Source organism: Benincasa hispida, chromosome 2 (assembly GCF_027475165.1).
Source record: "Benincasa hispida cultivar pf3 chromosome 2, pf3_genome.v1.1, whole genome shotgun sequence".
NCBI classification, from domain to species: domain Eukaryota; kingdom Viridiplantae; phylum Streptophyta; class Magnoliopsida; order Cucurbitales; family Cucurbitaceae; genus Benincasa; species Benincasa hispida.
In genome coordinates this window covers 46,337,862-46,359,295 of record NC_143479.1, presented here as the reverse complement: position 1 = coordinate 46,359,295, position 21,434 = coordinate 46,337,862, and the positions used below count along the sequence as shown (strand labels likewise).

General features: G+C 36.1%; 1 long non-coding RNA gene across 2 annotated transcripts; it reads right to left on the bottom strand.

Annotated features, from left to right (window-relative positions):
* Positions 1–704: 704 nt before the first annotated feature.
* LOC120071749 (uncharacterized) lies at positions 705–3,059 on the bottom strand. Of its 2 annotated transcripts, none has more exons than XR_016527850.1 (4): positions 2,790–3,059; positions 2,245–2,708; positions 1,880–1,931; positions 705–911 (listed from the first exon to the last, which is right to left on the bottom strand). It is a non-coding gene; the product is annotated as an uncharacterized LOC120071749 (long non-coding RNA). The 2 variants fall into 2 exon arrangements; XR_016527849.1 differs by having other exon boundaries at positions 2,429–2,708; positions 2,790–3,056.
* Between the last annotated feature and the right edge of the window lie 18,375 nt (positions 3,060–21,434).

Sequence of the window (21,434 nt, the reverse complement as noted above, 5' to 3'; positions counted from 1 at the left end):
TTTAAGCCTGCCTACAGCAACAACTGAAATGGCCTCACCAGTACCGACTTTAAGAGTTATCTCTCCAGCTTCCAAGTATTTCCAGGAATTAAATCCTTAGTGGGAAAACACACGAGGTTAGTTGTTGATGGAAATTTGGTAACGCAATATGCGATGCATGTCTTAAGTTATGCGTTTGTTCTCATGCGTCGGTGGTCATGCGTTGGAATGAAAAGTATGCGTTAATCTCTTATGCAATGACCATGCGTTCCCATCACAAGTTTTCTTGCGCTCTCGCCAAGTATAACGAGATCGCAAGTTTCTCAGGTGATCCAAGGTCGAACTCAGGGACTTATAGCCAAATGTTATGTGGCAATATGTTTGCGGCGAAGAAATAAAAGAATGATGAGGGTTACGAGCTATGCACTACTCCTACTTCTAACTAACAGATAAAGCAGTGGAAGTATGACTGAGAGGTAGAGACGCGGCAACAGTTAACGCGTAGTAAAATGTATGGAAAAATAGATGAAAAGGCGAGGATGCCTTTTGTCACACCCTTTCCCAGATTACCCTTCTTAATCCAGAAGTGAATGTGACGACAGTAGTTACCAATCCTTTTGTGGCACTTACTGTCTAACTTACATAACCTGCTTAGATCCCTGAAATACATATATAACATTCAACAAACTAATGGAACTTTAAAAATAACCTCAGAACACCAGGGATCAACAACAACATAACTACATGATATTAACACATACAGAGTTCAACGGGTCCCAATATACTTTACTAGTCCCTAATATGAGCAACACATATGTACATACATTTACAAAATAGACACCTAAAACTTCTCTTTAGACTTTGGACTTTTAACTGAAGTCCTTGAGTGGCAGAGCAGCATGACAGCTAACCTCTGGGGAGATGACCACTACCTGGGAAAAGAAAAACATTTGAAAGAATGAGCTACTCGCCCAGTGAGTGACCTATTAAAAACATAAATCTCATGTTTAAACTGGAAACTAGAAAACAGAATACTGGAACTAAAACAAGCCAAGCAAACGTGTACATAAAACTTTTAAAACCATTGTATCTAAAACATAAACTTGGCAACTATTATTCATGTCATCATCAACATCATATAGCCCTATTATATGCTTTGCTGGACTATGCCTTAGTCTATCAGTCTAGAGTGGTCCTCTTGCTCACTCTTTATCATCCTTTACTGCATTACTACTTAACTAGGAAGGAACCCTTTTGTTCACTTCCTAAAAACATAATTTTCAATCCTAGTTGAGAGAGAACCTTTACTCAATTCCTCAACGTCAATCCATAGTTAGTGTGACACTACCAATAACAACTTTTCTTATATTCATGTGATTCTAGTTTAAGTACTGTCATACCTTAGGTACTACTACTCAGATACCTTCTCTGTGTACTTCAGTATCGAGCTGTTTGGATACCTTCTCCATGTCTTTCAGTATCGAGCTATTCAAATTCTAGGACAAAACTTCAGTACCTTCTCATCTAGTCCTTCAGTACTGAGCTATTCAAACCTAGGACTAAGCTTCAGTACCTTCTCATCTAGTCCTTCAGTACTGAGCTATTAAATCTAAGTTTGAGCTTCAGTACCTTCTCATCTAGTCCTTCAGTACTAAGCTACTCACACTGAACTTGCTTATTCTTATCTCTTGATGACTTAGTTGCCCAAAAGCTTTCCATACTAACGCATCATCTTGTTCATTGAAAAGCATAGCATAAACATAACATTAATGTGAGATGAGTTGTCTGGTAACTATTTGAGAATAGTTGTCATAAATAGCTTTCAGGAAACATACATTGTTGGACATTCATAAGCATTAACAATTTACATAAAACATTTAAAGCATTTAGAGTCACTCACAATTTCAGGCTCGATCCTTCGGATTTATAAGCCTCTCCTAATTGAACTTGGCCTGAAAATCACATTATTAACTTATGGTTATCCTCTAAATGATTATCCAGTCCAAACACTGCATAAAAAATTCAACATTTTACCATAATTCTCTTAATTTCTAAAATATTTTAACTTTAATTAAACTTCTCTAAAACCTTAATTTAGTCTACGTTTTACCCAATTTCCTCATTGACCCTAATCGAGATTTACTTAACCAATTAACCGCTTAATCATCTTCAAAATTAAACTAGGATCCCAATTTCCTCCAATTCCATGCTTTATCATATGAATACCAAACTACCACTACTTATGATTGAGAACACTTTAATTACCATAAATTTGGATTTTTCAGCTTTTAATGACGGACAGAAGTCATCTTCAACCTCCAGCCCACATTTTCTTCCAAATTCGGCCAGTTTTTCGGTGATACTTCCGGCGACCAAATTCGCTCATTTAAGCCATACCCACTCGAATTAATTCATATAAACCTCTTACCCATCCTCTAAACTATCTTACCTCACATTTTGGAGTCTTGAATCGCCCTAAATCTTCTGGAATCGGTCAAATATTTCTTGATACCCCTGTTTTCCGGCGAGAAGTTTCAGAACTTTTTCCCAGCTTGAAATTCATCAATCCCTAACCATATAACCTAAAATATCTTGCTTAAACTTTCCAATAAGCATATTAACCAACTATCCTGAGAATTTGAAGCTTTGACAACGCTTGAATAACACCGAATCAGCTCCAAAAGTCACGTTTCTCTGTTCGCCCGAAATTCTGTGTAGTCTCGGTTTTCCTATTAATTCACCAATTTTCAGTCAAAATTAGCTCTAACGTCCTTCAAGAAAAATGTTAATAAACCTCTTAACTTAGTAACCTCAAAATTTCAGCTTCAAATTTGGTTTCTACAGCTCAAGAACTTTAAAACACTAAAGCCTGTTCAGACTGTCCGAAATTCAGACTTAACCCGACTTTTCATTCAAATTCCTCAACCTCCACAGCTCCAATCACTCCGATAACCCTCGAAATTCTCTTCCTCACGTCCCTCTACAATTTCATCAAAGAAAATTAGGGTTTGCTCGAGGGAATCGGTATAAATCGGTCTCATTCTCAAGCTGGTCACCGCCTTTCTTTTTCTTCTTATTTCTTTCTCTTTATTTTATTTATTTACTTATTTATTCATTTCTTTTCTTTCTTTTCTTTTTTCCTTTTTTTTTTTAAAAAAAAGTTCCTCTTCAAATACCTTTTCCTTTTCCAAAATTCCACTTTCTTCTATTTCTTCCTTTTCTTTTAGATTAATTCCCTTTCTCTTCTTCTTCTTTTTTTTTTTTTTTCCAAACTAACTTTAACTTTAATTATTTTAATTGTTTCCTTTAGGAACAATTCAAGATCAAGGGCTTACATCTTCACTGTAACATTAAGCTTGATCGAGGGTAACCCCAGCCAACGCAAGCTATGCGATCATGCTATACACACTTGACGTAGATGCATACGATGTATATGCGATAGTGCCGAAAAGCCTATTTCTAAGCTTCTATATTCCCGCTCACGTGCTCTCACACATAAGCAAGATAACCGCATATCACCATATCCTATTTAAAGGGCGCATACGCTGTGTAGTAGCAAACAGAGTTTATTTCTAAGTTCCCCATTCTTGCTCATGCGATCCAATCCGCTCTCTTGAGTCTTAGATTTGGTTTTTAGACTACTCTCCCAAGTATGCCTAAATGATGAATGATGCGCTCATAAGACAAGGTAATCGCATAAACCTGGCTGACATAAGATTATTCCTATCTCTAGTGAACATTTGCTTACATTGCTTAATACGACCAACCACTTACCCTCCGGGAAGTTAGTTGCTACTGATTATACTCATAAACAAGCATTGCATTTGCTTATAGACAAGCGTTGCTACAGCTTCATACTAAGCAAATAAAGTTTTCTCACAACACTCGCGCAATGCACACGGGTGGTTTGCTACATGCTTCATATTCCTATGCCGCATGATTAAGTATGCGATATTCTAGCAGTCTTACTTAGTGATGCAATGAAAGTAAAGGATGCTAAGTAAATGAAGATGGAGATGGAATCGACGGAAAATACAGAAATGCATTTATCACAAAATGTATTAATCTCTTATGCCACAATATAATACAATACAAGGATAGAAGAGATACGGAGGGGCGGATGGAAGTAATGTCTTGCTTCCATCAGATGTGTGTCAAGGCTGCCGGTGGTGCCATGTATGGGGGGTGGAGTAGACTCTCTCGAGCTCTAACTCCGGCGAAGGCTCCGGTCATCACTCGGAATGGTTAAGGGGATGAAGAACTCTCAAGCTATCTTCTCACGCTTTGGTTTGGATCACAGGGATCTGCCCTCAGGCAGAAAACCCCGGATGATTTGAAGTTCTGCTCAACGGCTTCTATTTATAAAGCTTGATCACCGATAGCATTAATGGACCTACTCTAAATCTGACATCGTGGCGTGATGGTTCTTTTCTGAATCTCTACTGCTAACGGCGTAGTAGGTGAAATGTCAACATCATCTTTTTGATAATCCCAGTTTATGCGTTCATGCTTGCATTCCACCAACCTTGCATTCATCCCTTTATTATGGTTATTACTTTGTAGCCGCAATCTCCCTGCGATAACCGCATTCGCTTGATAGCCGCAACACCCATATGACTGACGTATGTGATCACCGCATGCGATCGTCTCCGCGATAGCCTGGCTCCCGCGTATGCAATCGATTTCTGCGGTTGCTACAAAAATAAACAATTGAATGCATAATAACGTATAATAGTGGGTTAGCCGAGATTCTTAATGCTGATAGATGCAAACTCATTTTCTCATGAATTCTAAGTATAATCGCCGCATCTTCTACTTAACAACCCTCATAATTCTAAATAAAAGGCCTATAATGACGTGCATTTCTGCCCGTCATCATTAGTAGCTCTTGAATCAACTATCTAGGCAAAATCATCATTCTCTACTAAGCACGTCTCCAAGACAAATAAATCATATTTATTTTCTTTGGAGTTCTTCATTTTCTGGAGAGTAGGGGGATCTTCTCCACAACCCAAGTCATAAACTCCAAGTTTCATCTCAGAGGACAATCCTCGTCGATGAACTTCATCAGAGTTGGCAACGATTGCTTTATCTGTTAGTCCTTTGACATTCAATATAGACTGGAGATTATCTTGGGAACTAACAATACTAGTTCTACTGTCATCAATCTTGTTTTGCTTGAATCGTGAGAACTTTCGTTCAAATAATTCTCGCATTGATTGCATGATCTCACGTGCAATGTCCAAGTCTCAAACTTTTTGGCCAACGCACCAGGTATGCTTGCCAAAATGTGAACTCGGGCGTTAAAATTAGCCTTCGTCCATACCTCATATGCATCATGAACATTTCATGGTGCATCAGGGGTTGGAACTTGAGGACAGTCCTCGATCATGACAATTTCGAGGTCGTTTAGCACAAAAAAACGTTTTAATGGAATCTTTCCACGTCGTGTAATTGAAATCGGTCAAACTAGAAAAAACAACTAATAGAAAAATGCTATTAGACATATTTGCTAAAAAACAAACACATTGATCTACATTAGATTTTAGCTTAACTCCTAAAAAAATTCAATCAGTTTTAGCAAAAATCTAAATGAACCCCATTTAATATCTAATTTTGCAATGACGCTTCAGTGATTTAGGACAAAAGCCACCGAAGGGTAGTCAGTTATCCCTTCACTGAATTGAGACACTCTCAACCAATCATTACACCAGAATTAACTCTTATTCCTATAACAATCAGTCATCATTTATTTGGTCAAGAAATCATTAACTTGCTTAATAATTTCCCGTAAGTGTGACCCTCCATTTTAGACCCTAAAGTTTCGCCTTAATGAGCCAATTAAAGGAAAAAACCGATTGGGGCAAAAGCTAAAACGATCCTATCCATTTATGGAGTTCGCCTTGATATTGACCTAATACATAAACCATCCGAAAAGGGAAGCTCCTAGAGCGCCTCGAGACCGTGCAAGAAGATCTCACGGCGTAAACCAATGAAAGAGACCGTAGAACATGTTGACTGTTGGGGTCGATGCCCTAAAGATTCGTGTCCTGTATTTTGTAAACAGTTTGTACGAACGCTTGTGATGTATAATATATGATATTTACTTCACTTCTTGATTTTTCTCATTTGGATGTTTTATTTTCTTTACCACAACCCAATAAACTAAAATCTCTGATTGTTTTTATGTAACTGAAGCATGTATGTGGTGACATACAAATGGATCCTGTCTTAAGTGATAACCAAAATGGTTTGTAGTATATGGATATAGGAGGGAAACCTTATCCTGGTAATGATACGGATGCGGCCCGCTTTGTGGAATGGTTACAAGTGTTGTGACTTGTCACAGATGGTCTGATCCTGATCATTCGTGTAGGGGACATGTGAGCGGGGGCGTCCTATACAAAGAGTTTGTATAAGACCTGACCAGGAAGTGTTAACATCTCGTTATATAACACCGTTCATGATAAAGACTTCACTTCACTAAGATGACCATAGGTAACATGACCTCAATCCTGAGTGAGTTGGGAACTTCTGCCATTGAGGGCGGACCTTTGATTTGCATGGGTGCGAGTGGCCAGGCTACCGACTCAAACTTACCATTTTGGGGATTCGTCTGATTTGGGAGTTGGGAACTCAGCTACACAAGATGGAATTCATTCCTTCCCCGAAGTAGGGGTAAGTAGATAGATAGCTCCCTTAAGGGCTGATCCTAGGGCTTGAACAATGTGACGCCACACACTTTCTCATTGCTCGAGAGGTGTTAACACATAGTTGGACTGTGTTGTATTGTTCATTAGAGGGATCGGTGGTATTTAAGGAGTGAGATGTAACTACATGGGCAAAACGGTAAATTGGCCCAGCTGTACTTACGACCATCTGTGAAGGATTATCGTACTCATGATTGGTTATATCCAATGGATACAAAAATATATCTGTGGTAAGAAGAGTTTAGTTGCCGGTCTTTAGTGGAATGCTTGACAGTTAATGAATGGTGAATCTCGTGGCTAAAGAGTTTAGTCAGCTATTCACATACCATTGGAGCTTCGAGCCATAGGTCCATAAGGTCCCCTTGGTAGTTTGGATACAAATTGAGAATCAGTTTTGGGTCAATTTGAAATGTTCAAATTGACAAGAAGGAGTACAATTATATATGATATAATTGATATAATTGAACTGGTTAATTATATATGATATAATTGATTAAACGTATGAGATACATAATTTTGGAGGAAACTGGATATAAATATGATTTATATCAAGTAGAGGAGAAAACACTATGGTTGATATATGATATCAAACTATAAGTTATGAATATAATATGATTAGATTTATTAATTTGTTAATTGGACGGTTATGAGATAATTGGCCGGCTTTTTCTCCGAATTCATGCGTTAGTGGGAAGTTCAATTCAGTTCTAGTAACAGAAGAATAAAATGAAAATGGTTTCTATTTTTCACGAGAGATACGCATAATTGCTCACGGTGTGTTAAGCATTTGATCGCATAATGTTTGAGAGCCTATACGATAGCCTACCATTCACTAAATGATCACACACCCGCACCTGCGTTTTTCTAACCGGTCATGTATCATTTCATAGACGATCGCTTAGCGCCTGAGCATAACTAAACGATTGTATAGACGATTGCCCAACTTTTACTACCCAATCGTGTAACGCACACTAAACGATCAAACACCCGACTATACGATAGTCTTTCCATTTTCCCACTTGCTTGATCTTAGTACACGACAACCTTTCCTCCTCACCTCTACCAATTCCATCAAAGCCCACCCTTTGGATTCTCACTCCGAGAATACTACGGGCTCTGAGTGGTGGTGTCGTTCCTATTGCCTGTTGTTCGTGTAGACGACCGGGGTGTTACTAGACGATTACTTGCTGGTTTAGCCAGAGCGAAAGGTCGTTCGTGGAGAAAGCGATTTTTCAAGTGAAGAAAAGTCTTCAACTGGAATGTTCTCTCGGACTTTTGTTTATTTATCCTTTTAGTATGCCAATAGTTTAGCATTATGAATGCATATTTGTATGTTTGAATGCATATGTGGAAATTCTATCACAATGAATTGGAAAAATCCGCTTCCGCTTATAGGTACTCTTGTATAAGAGTTCCTTCAATTGGTATCAGAGCCAGGTTCTTGATATTCCAATTTCATTGCTGCAAAGAATTGCATTTACATTCTCGGTGGGTATCATCATGTCTACTCTCTGTTTTAATTGTTAAATCGTTTATGGATGTGTGGATTAATAGAGTTTTCTAGGGTGAAACCTCAGTTTGTTAAATTCGTTTACATTTCCAGTTAATTGTAAAGGCCCATGCATTTTTTGGCATAAATAATTGCTATCGAGTTTGTATTCAAAGTTAGTTTGAGTTTTGATTCGTTCGTGAAGAAGTTCATAGCAAGGGATGCTGTTCTTCGAGGAAGAAGACGATCAAGTGTTGGTCGAATCGTGTAGGCGATGAGGTAGACGATCGTTGAGTATCGAATGCTTGGATGTCGTTTAACGTGTGCGCGCACTAGATGATCGTATAGCTCAGCAAGCCTCATCGCTTAGTTACTGAATATATGATCGTGGACTTAGTATCAGATCCTTCATTGACACACATCCCTCTCCCACTTACTATAAATTCTCTCTTTATTCACCTTGATATTGACCCATGCAAACACCATCCGAAGGGGGACGCTCCTAGGGCGCCTCAAGGCTAAGCATGAGTCTCACGGTGTGAATATTAAGGGAGAAACATGAGTGGAAAAAAAATTGACGTGTCATATACATCTTTTTCTCCCACTGAGTATTTTAACAACCTAGGGTTTAATTTACATAGGAAAAATACGACTAATTATTTTTACTTAGTGATTGTTTAAGTTTTCCTAAAAGTAACACTTACTTTAGAAAGTTAAAGAATTTTGATTAATATTCGTTAAACATTTTAAAAGATGTTAATCAACAATTGCATGCTTGCAACAGATCTATCTAATTCACCTTTCCAGATAGGTTTTCAGGTAGGGCTGCGACGTTTCCATCATCTTAATTACCCCAGCCTATACAGAACCCACCCTAGACAAAAGGTCCCTTATAGATACGTTTGCTACAAATTTAATCTTTTATTGAAATCCATTTAATTCTATTAAACGGATTAAAAAAGATTAATCTAATTTCTAATCTCATTAGAAATTTGTGAACTTAGGTCTATCTCAATCATATTTTAAAACAATTTTTAAAAAATGATTATAACCTAAGGTTTGCATGTAACTCTTAATTATTGATTTTAATTTTATTTCATTTAGTTATAACAATTATAAATAAATGAAACAATTAAAACATCCATTGCATATTTGACATACTTCAGTTAATCATAACATTTATAAATTAACCTAAAGTAACGTCATGTTTCATGCAATCTCCATTCATTACTAATATATATAACAATTATATAACTAGGTAATGAATCATACCATAACATACTTTCTATACATACATTCAACCATATATTATAACAATTATAATATAAATGATGTATAAAAATACTATAATGCAAGCATACATATAATATAACATTTATACTATATGATGCATGAACATGCTTTATAATTTAAATCATGCACATACATTTATTATAACACTTATAATATAAAATGATGCATGAATATAAATGCATAACCTATGGTAGGTTTTAAAACTATATGACATATAATATAGAATATACATCATATGTATATTTAAAATAAACAGTTAATGGACGGGGATAGGACACCTTAAAGGAAAGTTAAAAGGCTAACTATTACAGCATAGGAGTCATCTGGTTCGAAATAGGTGAACCAAGACTTGAACCGTTCGAACCGAGCCGCCCTTCAATGAACTCTCTACAGTGATCGTGTAGCAAATTTGTTGTGCAAACTTGTAGCAAAATCTACATGATCTTGTAGCATTAGCTACACGATCGTTTAGCAAATGCTACACGATCGTGTAGCTGGTTGTAAAATTGCTTCGTCTTCTTTGAAGCTTCCCGAGAACAGCACGAGTGACTCAAACAACAAATACAAACTCTATAGCAAAACCTATGCCCTAAACAGGGGCCTTTACAAACCAAATTTGTAAATGAAATAAAGCCTTAAAACAAAGTATCCTATCCCAAAACATCCATCAATAAAACCACATTCATATTGAAACCATTATCGCATGAACTTTAAACAGAATACAATAAAACCCAACAACACTGTAAAATTCTATTCGATAAAAAAATGGAATTTAGGATCAGAAAACCAACAATCCGGCTCTGATACCAATTGAAGGAACTATCTGATGAGATAATCTTGAGCGGAAGCAAGATCGTCTCAAATCCATTTTTCATTGAATTTAATTTCTACAGCAAATCAAGAACAAGATAAGCATTTACATAAATTATAGCATGCATTAAAAAAAGGAAAACTTAGGGTTTCAGAAACCCTTACCTTTGAAGATTATTCTTCAATAACTCCCTCGAACAAAGTCACGAACGAATCTCCTTCTTCAAAAGGGACACCACCAAATGGAGCCTCCTATATTCTCCATAGGGATTGAGAATGACAGGAGGTATGGGCTTTGCCTTAAGGTTTTGGAAGAGAGAATGAGAGGAAGAGGGAGGAGAGGGAGGAGAAGAACTTTTCTTCTCTTTTCATTTTTTTAGAGAAAACTATTCTCTCAGTGTTTCATGGAGGAAGATGAATGAGCACCATCCCTCTCTCTGACCCCTCTCATCACGTATTTTGTTGAGAGAAATTAGGGGGAGGGAGTTGACAACTCCCTTTAATTAATTGATATTAATTTAATTAAATTAAATTAATAATAATTATACATATAATAACAACCTTATTATATGTATATAAACTATATGATATATCCCATATAACACATAATCTATAGTTATATATTGTATCAAATACAATATAACCTATAGATGTATTTTCTCTCAACCATACATGGCATTTAATATAAATCACATTTATAGTAAACTCATTTATATGAATCTCATTCATATAATTGATATTTGGATCATATCCAAATATTTAGTTCCTTTCAACTTATTTATGGTATTTAATATAAATAATATTTATATTAAATTTAATTACGTGAATCTCATTCATATAATTAGTATTTGAATCATATTTAGATTCCTCTCATATTTACCTTATATTATAATGTATCAAATACACTATATTAACTATATCACATATATAATTAATTTAATTAATTATATCATATATAATTAATTTAAATACTTCAAATTAATCCAAAAAAAATTATCAATTAAATCCCTGTTGAGCTATAAAGGGGACCTTATGGATCTGTAGATTGAAGCTCCAACGGTACTTGGATAATTAATTAAACTCTTTAATTAAATTACCCAACGTCCATTAACTATCAGTCATTCCATTAAAGACTGACAGCTGCACTCTTCGCACTACAAATAAATTTCTGTGTCCATTGGATATAACCAATCAACAGTGCGATGACTCTTCACAAATTGCTCGTAAGTATAGCTGAACCAAAATTACCGTTTTGCCCATATAGTTACATCTAACTCCTTAAGTATCATTGATCTCTCTAATGAACAATAAGTCATGATCCAACTATGATCAAATCCCTCTTGGGTCAAGAGAGGGTGTGGTCACTATGTTTAAGCCCTAGAATCAGCCCTTAAGGGAGCAATTTATCTACTTGCCCCTGCATCGGGGAAGGAGTGAATTCCATCTTGTGTAGCTGTGTTCCCAGCTCCCCAATCAGACGAATCCCCAAAATTGTAGGCTTATTGAGTTAGCAATTTGGCCACTCTCACCAATACAAATCAAAGACCTCTTTCATGAGCAGGAGTTCTCAACTCACTCAGAATTCAGGTCATGTTACCTATGGTCATCTTAGTGAAATGTAAGTCTCTATTATTAACGGCGTTATATAAAAAGACTAATCATTTCGTGGTCCAGTCTTATACAAACTCTTGTATAGGATACCCTCACTCACATATCTCTACGTGAATGATCAGGACCAAATCATTTGTAGCACTTTACAACATTTGTAACACTTACAAACCGGGACATATTCATAATGTCACTAGGATAAGGTACCCAACCTTATCCATCTACTACAGATCGTTTAGGTTATTATTTAAACAAGATCCACTTATATATCTCTACATACTTGTTTAAATTACATAAAATAACCTAGGATCTTAGTTTATTTGATTGAGTATATGCTTATAAAATAAAACTTATTTTATTAACAACAATATGTTTATACAAAGTTTGCAAACTACGAGATTACAAGAAGATTCAGGACACCAATCCCAACACCCTTGAACTGCAATACGCATGCCCTTAGCATGTCCTCTAGCGTCTGAATTGTCCCCTCTGACTGACCATCTGTTTGTGAATGGAAAGTTGTACTAAAATGCAACTTAGTACCTAAAGCTTTCTGTAAACTAGGCCGGAATTTTGAAGTAAACCTCGAATCTCGATCTGAGACTATCGTCACTAGAGCTCCAAACTGGCTGACAATCTTATCAACATAAAGCTTAGTCAGTCTGTCTAGGGTAAAAGTGATCTTTATTGGTACGAACTTAGCCATCTTGGTCAACCTATCAACAATTACCCATACTCTATCATATCTTGATGGTGTTCTAGGCAAGCCAAATAAGAAATCCATCGTAATATGCTCTCATTTCCATTCTTGCACTGGAAGTGGATTAAGCAATCCTGCTGGCCTCTACCGTTTAGGTTTAACCTGCTGACATATCAATCATTTATCAACAAACTCTGCTATTTCTATTTTCATGACAAGCCACCAGTACGACTTCTTTAATGTTTTTTACGTCTTCATATTGCATGGATGCATAGTATAAGCTAAACTATGTGCTCCAAGATTGCCTGTTTCAATGCTAAAGCATTGGGTACATAAACCCTACCTTCTTTGAGTAAGACTTCATCTGTTCTTAACTCATAATCTATCCTCAGACCTTTACCTACCTTCTCAGCTATCTTTTGGAGACTAGAATCTCCTAATTATTCACGTGAAATATCATTAACTAAGGTAGGTTGTACCTGAAACGAAGCCAACATGCCTCCTACTTGATCGGCTGCTAGATCGACATTAACATATCTTAACTCTTGCAACACTAAACCTCGTACTAAACAAATAGTAGCTCTCGTTTTTCCTGTTTTTCTGCTTAGAGCATCTGCCACCATATTTGCTTTCCCTGATGGTACTCAATAGTACAATAATGATCTTTGATCAACTCTAACCATCTTCTCTGTCTCAAGTTCAACTTTTTTTTATCAAAGATATACTTTAAACTCTTATGACCAGTGAAAATGTGGCATCGCTCACCAAATAAGTAATGTCTTCATAACTTAAGAGCTAGAACTGCTGCTGCTAATTCCAAGTTATGTGTAGGGTAATTACATTCATGTTTCTTTAACTATCTAGAAACATAGGCTATCACTTTACCTTCTTACATTAGAACACAGCTTAGTCCCTGTCGGGACGCATCACAATAAATTTCAAACTCCTTACCTAGAGTAGGAAATGTAGGTACTAGAGCTGACACTAATCTTCGTTTTAAATTTTGGAAACTATGCTTATAATTAGAAGACCATTCAAAGTTCACATATTTCTTGGTCAAACTAGTCAATGGAAGGGCTATCCTGGAGAAGCCCTCCATAAATCGCCTATAGTAACCTGTAAACCCAGGAAACTACGTACCTTGGTTACCATAGATGGTTGCTCTCAATTCACAATTGCTCCTGTCTTCTGGGGATCTACAGTAACTCCTGTTGCAGATACAACATGCCTCAGGAATACAACTTCATCCAACTAGAATTCACATTTATTAAACTTAGCATATAACTTTTTTTCTTGCAGTATTTGAAGCATTAACCTCATATGTCCCACATGCATTTCTCTACTACTGGAATAAACCAGAATATCATCAATATAGACCATCACAAACTGATCCATATAGGGATGGAATATCCTGTTCATAAGATCTATGAATACCGCAGGCGCATTTGTCAAACCAAATGGCATTACTAGTGTTAGTTTCAACAAGCATGCAACAGGAGAAAACAAAATCATTAAGCACTCTAATTCATCAATTTTAGCTTCAAATCAAGCATGCTCATATAATATGAAGGGAGTTTCATAAATATCTTTGAAGATCTTCTTGAAACTTCAAAATCAGCTGTAGCTGCAATCTTATCCTTTACTGTTCATTAAGGTTGGCAATGGGGTCAAGGCGAGTATGGGAGTTTCATATATATATAATTTTGAAACTTCAAAATTATATATATATAATTTGATTGGGTATGGGGTTGAGAACGGGGATGGGGCGGGGATACCCTCCTCGTTCCCAACCGGAGACTTGGTTAGAATCCCGATCAAATCAGGGATTTTCCACCTTGATCGGGCCGGGGACTCGACCCCACGGGGATTTTTGCCAACTCTATTGGTCGTGAACCACTAATAGATTTTCCGTACTATCCTCTGGGACCTTAGATTAAATTGTGGGATTCAAAATGAGTTGAGATTTAGAGGGGATTTGAGATGAACACTGCAGAGACTAAGAACCCTTTCTTCAGTTTTTTTCAGCTTTCAAATTCACTTTGCATGCCTTTCTCAACTGAATCATTCAACTGTTTTGTATCAAATACTACATGCTTAAAGTCTTCATCAAGTGAAGACACCACCTCCTTGGTGAATTTAGTGGATTTTGATGAGTAATGTGCTAAAGCTAAAAGTGGAAAAATCCAACCTTTTGTGGGTTTCCAATTTCAATTTTTCCTTTTCAATTTTGAAACAATTTTCAAAATTAAAAACTATTTCAGTTTTAATTATTTTAGTTAAACTAAAAATTTTATTAATTTTACAAAAAAACAATTCAATTAATTAATTTTTCATATAAAATTAATAATTAATTAAAAATTTTAATTAATTCTATTAATTTAATATCAAATATTAAATTAATTAAATACCAATTCCACTACCATGAATCCCTATTTATGAATTTAATATTTAAATCATATTTAAATATTTCGGATTCTCCAATTTCGTTTAATTTGATAATTAAACGTGTAATTATATCACATATAATTACTAATTTTCTTAATTCGAATTTGAACGTTTTAAATTCACTAATCACGCTATTCTGAGGTTTATTCCATTTGTGAGCTAGTAGGGGGAACCTAATGGACCTACAGATTATGAGTTCCAACAATGCGAGATTAACTGACTAAACTCTTTAACCTAATTAACCATCATTCGTTAACTACCGGATCACTACACTAAAGCCCAATAGTTGCACTTCCCTCACTGTAGATATATTATGTCCACTTGATATAACCATGATTAGTAAGTTAACCCTTCACAAATTGTTCGTAATAACGACTGGATTAATAGTTATTTTACCCTCGAAATTACCTATTGTTCTTTAAGTCCCACTGATAGCCTCTAATGAACATTTGGGAGGCTTATTGGCGTTGTTGAGCCAACTCTCACCCATGAAAATCTAAGGATAATCTCGAATAAACAAGAGATTATAGTTAGCTCAGAATTAAGATTAAGTTACTTAGGCCATCGCTTTGAAATAGTCAGTCTTTTAAATAATAAACAACATTATAAAGTAAGAGTGAATTATTTCATGGTTCGATCTTATGCAAATTCATTGCATATGATGCCCCCACTCCTCATGTTTCCACATGAATGAATTAGGATCACTTTGTTTGTAGCACTTTACAACGATTGTAACAACTATAGAGTGGGCCGCGTCCGATAATGTTACCAGAATAAGGTACCCAACATTATTTGTATACTATAGAATATTTTGGCTATTTACTGTACTTGATCCACTCTTATGTCTCCACATAAAGTTCAAGTATTCATATAATAGCCATGGATCTTTTAGTTTATTGGATTTAGTCTTAACAAGTGCAATTTATATAATCAACAATAACTTTATTGAATAAACGTCAATAACATCTTTATTAAAAATAGAATACGTTTCTAGTTTACAAACTACAAGTTTTAGGACATAAAACCCAACAACTGGAAACTCATAGTGCCCATATCTGGTCCTGAAAGCAGTCTTTGGAACATCCGTTTCTTTTACCTTTAACTGATGGTATCCTAACCTCAAGTCTATCTTAGAGAACACTGTAGCTCATTTTAACTGATAAAAAAGATCATCTATGCAAGGTAAAGGATACTTATTCTTAATCTTCACTTTATTTAACTGCCTATAATCTATACAGAACCTAAGGGTACCGTATTTCTTCTTTACAAATAAGACTGACGCTCCCCAGGGTGACACATTGGGTCTAACATACACCCTATCAACTAATTCATGTAATTGCACCTTTAGCTCTTTCAACTTCGCTGGTGTCATCCTATATGGTACCTGTGAAATAGATGTTGTACCCGGAATCAGGTCGATAGTAAACTCGACTTCCCTGTTAGGTGGCAATTCTGACAACTCTTTAGGGAATACATCAAGGAACTCCTGCACTACAGGCACGTCTTCAGGCATCAACCTATTATCCCGTGATACAACCACATGTGCCAAATAGGCAACACATCCTTTGCTCAACAACTTCCTAGCTTTCACCGCTGATATCAAACTACTAGGGAGAAGTCTTTTACTTCCCACAAACAACTCCTCCTGCTCTCCTGGCCTTTTAAATACTACTTATCTCTTAAAACAATCAATAAAGGCATGATACTTACTAAGAAAATCCATGCCTAAAATAGCATCAAACTCAAGTAACTCTAATGGAATCAAATCAACCTATAAGCTCTGACTCCCAATGACTATCTCACAGTTCGTATAGTATTTATGCACTATTAGAACATTTCCAACAGGCATAGAAATAAACAAGTCTCAAGCATGCTTTCAAGTAATCTATCTATATGTAATGCAAACATGCTCGATATAAATGAATGCGTAGCACCAGGATCTAATAACACATAAGCAGACTGGTTACATAAAGTTACTTTACTAGTCATAACACTCGCGCCTCCTCTGCCTCCTAGTGAATCACCGCATACATTCTACCATATTGTCAGGGTCGTCTTACTACCCCTTTTTTTGCTTAGCTCCATTGGAATCCTCACCTCTAGTCCTAGTTGCCCTATGCTAATCTACTGTCTGAGAAATCGTCTTTTGCTCTACTTGAGCTTCACGAACTAACTATATGTTGGGAATTTCCTAAACTCACAGTTCGTAAATGTTGTTTATGACTTTCATTGAGTGGTTTATGGTGGTGGAACTTCTTAGGCATCCTTTGGTAGTTTATATTTATGCATTATATGTCTAAATAAATCTGGTTGCACTATGGTAGTTTGTGGGTTATTCATGCATTGTGGGTTAGGTTAATTCTTTATTATCATCGCCAAATCTTTTGTTATCTCTTATTTAACCATTTATTGTGCTTATTCGTCAATTTGATCTAATTCGTCCTTGGAATCTTGTTTAGATAATCCAGGATTGACTACCTTCATGTCAAAGATTGACCCTCGATAACATCTTTTATTAGAGATGTTTTTTGTGGTTTCATTTGATTGAAGTCTTGTATCTGTTTGGTATGTTTTTTAGTTGCTTAAGTTTTGGTATTGCTTTAAGGGGCTTTTTACTTTTTAGTTATATGGATAATGTAAAACTTTTTAGTTGGAGATACTAATTTCCTCATTTCCTCTTTCATATGCTTATGCTTATGTTTTGGCATATTTTGGAGTTATGTGATTCGAGCTTCTGTGTGGTTGTTTATAACAAGAACATGATATCTCGGCCTTCTTTGCAAATTGCTATGAAGACTCAAAATCAAAGATTTGAGAATTTATGTACATACGTATATGTGTGCATAAATGTAATTGTTTAAATGTTGGTTGTTTAAATGACATCTCGACCTTCTGTGTGGTTGTTTAAATGTTGTCTTTCCATAGCTCCCTAGCTTGAATTTCATAAATTCTTTTGTGTGGGGTAGTTGAATTCTTATTATATGTTGTTTTCCCATTTTCCTCTGCTTACAGGAAGCCATGCTTTCGATTTGGATCAAACCTATGGTGGATGGTGGAGAGAACATAATGAAGGAGCAATTGAAAGACTATTTGGAAAACACTATATAATGACAACAAGTGTGTGTGCACTTTTATTTTGTTTATTATTATTATTATTATTTTTTTTTTTTTGGGGGGGGGGGGGGGGGGGGGTATTTACAAGCCTTAGTTTGTATTTTATAGTTTAAAAGTAAGTTCTAGCTCTTTTTTGATACACCAATAAATTTGTTTGGATTTAACAAAATTTTAATTTTGCTATGTAACCCTTATGAGTTTTGGTAATTTGTTGATTACCTTGGTTTTGGAGTTAAATTATCATCCAATTCATCTTTTGTGATTTATTATTATGGATTTGTGAAAGCAATTAGAATTTGTTTTGTGCATGTATAAGTTGATTACCTTAGTTTTAGTGCATGTCATTTTTAACTTTTTGACCGACATTAAAAATGGATTGGACAATGACATTTAAAAAAGGGACAATAATTGCAAAAAAAAAAAAAGACCATAATTTTGGGCTTTAATGTCGGTTGTGAAGATCGTGTTATAAAAGGTTTTTAATGTCGGTTTTGAACCGGCATTAAATCCCAGAATTCTTGTAGTGTGAAGACACATGTGTACAAATATTTACAGAATAGACACCTAGACTTTCTCTTCCAAATGAGTCTTTAAGTGGCAGAGCAGCAATGCAGTTATCCTCTGGGGAGATGACCACTACCTGGGATAAGGAAAACATTTAAACGAGTGAGCTACTAGGCAAGTGAGTGACTAATAAAATATAAACAACATGCTTTAAAACTGAAAACTACCAAGCAAACTCATAATTACAACTTTTCATCATAGCATAGCTTAAAACATAGCTTAACATAATCTTAAGTTGAGAGAGACCCTTTTGCTCAATCCCTCAACGTTAAACCTTAATGGGTTGATAGTTGAGAGAGAACCATTTTGCCCAATCCCTCAACGTTAGCAATCCTCAGTTGAGAGAGAATCCTTTTGCTCAATCCCTCAATGTTAACTTTACCTACATGCATGTGGTTATCACTAACTACCGTCATACCTTAGGTACTAATGCCTAGATCCCTTCTCATTGTCCTTTAGTATCGAGTTTTAATAATCATTATAAAACTCATACTTTGAGTAAATCATACTTTGAAAGCATAACATCATAAATCATATGCTTAAACATTTTTACTACTAAGAATCACTTCCAATGCATGCTTCTTGAATAGTAAGTATTGAAATACTTAAGTCATGCTTATAAACTTCTTTAAAACTAGCATGTGTTAATGGCTTCATGAAACATAGTTTGCTTAGAAATAATTTTAACCATTCATATAGACAAACACGATTCTAAACATTTAAGTAAAGCATGTGTTACTAAAACATTTGAAAAACATCAAGTTTGTTACTTACAGCATTGGGCGTTCCTCCTAGGGTTGATAAGCCCTTTCTATTGGCGCTAACCCTGTGGAAATGAATGACATGTTTAGCTAGTACTTTTAATCTTTTTGTGAGACTAACTCACCTAAATGAATTTAACATTTAGCTAAAAACATCAATTTCTTCCTCAATGCGTACCTTTCTATGCGTCAAATACTTAGGAAAATTTTGAGTAGCTAAGCTTTAACCATGTGGCCCATATTAGATATTTGAAAGATAATACTTATCAACATTTGAGGACTGGTTGTGGTTAGGTTGATGTTTGAGAAAATTGATATTAAGGTTTTTTACTGTCTTCAAATATCTTTTATTTCATCAAATTGTTATACTGAGTGTGATGGACGTGGTTCTAGTTTCTCATGTAATAAGAGATGAAAAATGTTCAGAAGACAGCCTGTGAAAGTTATTATTATTATTATTATTATTATTATCTATTTTATAAAAATAATGTTCAATCTTCCTTTTGGCGTTCGCAAGCATTATGCTATGCCCGTGTTTCCTCTCTGAATGTTGAGGGTCCTGTCTTTCATCTTTTCAATTTTTTGGCTTTCAAGAATCTAAAATCTGATGTCCCACATTCAATCATGACCATGTTGTTGGGAAAATTGGAAGGATCAACTCAGTATACGCACCCATCGCACACAACTTCAGTGCATACCTTGTGCACAACCAGCTCCTCGTGCGTGTTTGCAGCCTGCCTAGGTCGTGCAGCCTGCTTGCTCAATGGTTGCAACTGCCTGCTAGTTTAACCATAACCTAGTTTCAACTTTGAGCTCGGATAACTTATTTTCCATACTTTATCTTAGAAAATTTCATTCTACAAACATATTAACTTGCTTACCTTAAAATTCGAGCTCTTAATTCCTTGTGGTTTGTCTGAAAGCCTCAAATCTTCATCACTAGCCCAGATTCATCCGAGAGCTTGACCTTCTTAAAATCTCCTTCAGATTTCAACCTAAATTCCTTGGAATTTCCTTTCAGCAGCCCTAGAGCTTAAACTACACTCAACAAGCTTTTAAATGGCTCTGGAATCACCTCATTAAATGGGTAAAGAGCTTAAACTGAACCTTTGAACTAAAACTTCTCTTTTATACTAAGCATTGCATGTCCTCAATGCATTCTTAAGCTGCCAACTCACCCATTAAGTGGAATTAATTCCTTTAATTTCGAAAGCTGGTCCACTAAAATAGGTGACTAAGTTATTAATCATTGTTTGATCAGTACATGGCTTCACCATCAACTTACCCTTGCTTGACACGATCAACACATGGCCCTTGCCCTACGCATGGCCTTAATGCAACTAGCCCATCAATTGGTCTAGTGCCAATGCATGCTTTCCTTTGCTGTGGCCTTTACTTTGAACAACGCATGGACTCAACCATCGCTTTCTACATCGCATGGCAACACCTCAACACGTAGTTCATTAGCCAGCGCCATCACATAGCCACCAGCCAACGCCCATCACCTCGCTTAAATGCCATCGCATGGGCTCACCTGCACACGCCAACTAGGCAGTGCTTTATTTGACGCGTCCTGCACCCACGCTCATCAACGCACACGTGTACAACCCCCCAATGCTTAGGACCTTCATGCTTTCCCATGCTTATCCTTGCCCATCTGACCTCTCATGGGTTTGTTCAACGCATGGTGCCCCATGCGGCCACCATTTAGCCTCATGGTCAATGCCTCAAATGCGCCTAACTAGCCTTCGTGGTCATGGCTGCCACTGTCTAGGCCACATCCTCTAATGCATGGCCATTTTGACTTCCACACTTAGCCAAAATTCTCCTAAAGGGGCTTCATTTGTCTTGCTATTGAGGGTCATAATGTTCAACACTTAGAACATTTTCCCTTCTTTTCTTCTTCAAGTCTTTTCCCTACAAACATATTTATAACTTATTCTTAATCTTGATTAACATGT